The sequence below is a fragment of the Gossypium arboreum genome, chromosome 12 (assembly GCF_025698485.1).
Source record: "Gossypium arboreum isolate Shixiya-1 chromosome 12, ASM2569848v2, whole genome shotgun sequence".
Classification (NCBI taxonomy): domain Eukaryota; kingdom Viridiplantae; phylum Streptophyta; class Magnoliopsida; order Malvales; family Malvaceae; genus Gossypium; species Gossypium arboreum.
In genome coordinates, this window is record NC_069081.1 from 23721484 (window position 1) to 23724724 (window position 3241).

Genomic DNA, 3241 nt, shown 5'->3' on the forward strand with positions numbered 1-3241 from the left:
TTATATAAATAAATGATCTTATATTTAAGAAAAGGTTCAAAATTTTACTGTTCTGATCCGATTCCTAATTTCTGGTAATGTCTCGTTCTATTCCAGCGACGGTTACGGGATAGGGGTGTTACAACTCTAAGACTGAAGATCTCTCTTAGAATTCCTTCAGGGGTTTTAGAGTTTTCTTCATGTTTTCTTATTTTCATACTTTTGAGATGTACTCTTATTTTATTATGAACTAAATCCCTTAGATACCTAAGGGGGTTGAAACCTATGATGGATCTTGTTATTATTATCTGAACTGTATGATAAATACTTGATTTGTTCTTAATTATGTGTCTTAATGCTTGAGTTAATATTCTGGGTATTAATTCATGATTTGATGTGCTTATGCAGAGGAACAAAAGTCCCTGTCTAATAGTAGATTTGTCATAATTAAGTGGAGTTGATCGAACGCCTAGAAATAGGGTTACGAGATTTTGCCAAATTAGGGTAAAACCTAATATGGGAGTCCATAGATTGATAGTAGCTTCCCTAGGGGTTTTTATTAAGAAAGAAATTTCGATTAATTCAACTAAGGGTTAGGTGTTATTAGTCTCGAAAGAGATAATAATATAGGTTAGGAAGTCTCATGGATCAAGTCAAGTGAATAAATCGTCTGGTTCAGAGTCAGATAACAAGAGAAATCTAGGTGGATTCCTCATTGGGTGTTGTCTTTATCAATTACTTTTCTTCAAGTCCTTTTCCAATCTTTCTCTTTACTTTAGTTTAGCTAGTTAATTAGTTTAGTTAATTAGTTAATAAACAACCTCTCCTTATTTCTAGGTTAAATAAAAAAAAGATAGTTATTACTAGTACTTTTGGTTCCCTTGGGTACGATATCCCGGTCTTGCCATTACTATACTATTGTTCAATAGGTGCGCTTGTCTTTTCGTCGTGATAATAGTTTGTCTAGGTTTGATATTCTTTATAAATATTTATTACTTTTTACAAATCACGCGATCAATAGGAGAGCGAAAGTAACGAGAAACGGGCCAAAAATAGACAAAACAGGGCAAAGTACGAAATCAACACGGCCTGGACCTCTTCACACAGGCAGACCAAACGGTCATGTCCATTTGGTAGGCTCTAACACAGCCTGAAGTAATTGCACACGGGCGTGTCACACCGGCGTGTCCCTGCCGAGCCCAAGTCGAGTCCAATATGGAAAAGGCTAATTTTGAGGGCTTTTAGGCATTCCAAAGCCTATAAATACACTCTAGAGAAGGAAGAAATGGGAGAACAGAGTAGGGGGTAAGGAATTACTCCAAGAAAGCCGATTGATTCATCTCAGAAACCGGATTCATCATCAAGACTGAAGATCTCTCCTCAATTCCCCTTTAGGAGTTTTGGGTTTTCTTTATGTTTTGTATTCTTTATTATTCTGAGATGTTTTCTTATTTAGTTATGAACTAAATCCCCTAAATACCTAATGGGAATGAAACCTAAGATGAATCTTGTTATTATTTTCTGAATTGTATGATAAATATTTGACTTGTTCTTAATTGTGTGTTTTTAATTCCTGTTTTGATATCCCAATATACCGATTCAAGATAAGCTCTTATTCAGAGGAGGAATAGACCCTGTTTAAGAGTACATTTGTCATAATTAAGCGGAGTTGATTGCACGCCTAGACATAGGGTGACAAGATTTTGCTGGATTAGGGTGAAACCTAATAAGAGGATCCATAGATCGAGTTAATACAACCCTAGAGTGTTAATTAGAGAAAAGTGTCGGTTATTCAATCTAGGGATTAGACGTTATTAGTCTTGAATAGGGATAATAACATAACTTAGGGATCTCTACGAAACAAGTTAAATGAATAAATCGTCTGATTCGGAGGCAGAATAACAAGTACAGTCTAGGTGGATTTTTCCTTAGGTATTGTCTTCATTCAATCGATTTTTCCAAAAGCAATTCCCCAATTCCACTCTCTGTGCGTTCTTAGTTTAGATAATTAGTTAGTTAAAACAAAAACCTCTTTATTCTTAGGCTAGATAATAAAAAGACAGTCATTACTAGTACTTTTAGTTCCTTTGGGTTCGAAAATTTGGTCTTACTAAAACTATACTACTGTTTGATAGGTACACTTGCCTACATTGCGATAATAGTTAGTTCAAGAACGAGTAATTATAAATATTTAAAACCTATCACGAAATCAAGCGATCAAGTTTTTGGCACTGTTTTCGGGGAACTGAAATATTAGGAACACTCCGTTTTTATTACTTTGGCCATTTATTTTTCGTGCACTTTAATTTATTATTGTTATTTATTAATTTACTTTTTCCTTCTCTTGGCAGGTTTTTATAGTTTATGACTAGAAGAAATCTGTCAGGACCATTACTTTTTGATGAAGAAATCAATCGTACAGTTCGAAGGAATCAAAGAGAAATAAGGCGCAGCTTAAGATACACAGTGAACGAGAAAGAAGACGATACTCAACCCCCAACTGAAGAGATGGCTGAAAACCAAGGCAATCAGCTACCTCCTGCAATTGCGGTTAATCAAAATCCTACACCACATACTATGTATGATTGTGCTAAACCTTCTTTAACAGGAACTGAATCGAGCATACTGAGACCTGCTATAGCTGCAAATACTTTTGAATTAAAACCTAACACTATTCAAATGATACAATAATTTGTTCAGTTTGATGGTTTGCAGGATGAGGATCCCAACAATCATTTAGCCAAATTTTAGAACTATGCGATACATTTAAAATTAATGGTGTCTCTGATGATGCCATTCATCTTTGGTTATTCCCTTTTTCATTGAGGAACAAAGCTAAACAGTGGTTGAACTCATTACCATGAGGGTCAATTACTACTTGGGAACAAATGACCGAAAAAGTTTTAGTAAAATATTTTCTGACGACTAAAATGGCTAAATTACGTAATGATATCTCTTCTTTTATACAAATGGATTTAGAAACACTCTATGATGCATGGGAGAGATACAAGGACCTTTTGAGAAGGTGCCCTCACCATGGGTTACCGCTTTAGCTACAGGTTCAAACGTTCCATAATGGCCTGAATCATTTGACTCGACAAATGGTTGATGCAGCTACTGGCGGAACCATCAATAATAAAACACCTGAAGATGCCTATAAGTTTATAGAGGAGATGTCACTGAATAACTATCAGTGGCAAGTCATGAGAACAAAACCAACGAAAACAGCCAGCGTTTATAACGTCGATTCAGTCACCACGCT

General features: G+C 35.5%; 1 non-coding gene across 1 annotated transcript; it reads right to left on the minus strand.

Annotated features, from left to right (window-relative positions):
- Positions 1–2915: 2915 nt before the first annotated feature.
- LOC128285971 (small nucleolar RNA R71) lies at positions 2916–3022 on the minus strand. The gene has a single exon (XR_008276518.1). It is a non-coding gene; the product is annotated as a small nucleolar RNA R71 (small nucleolar RNA).
- Positions 3023–3241: the final 219 nt, after the last annotated feature.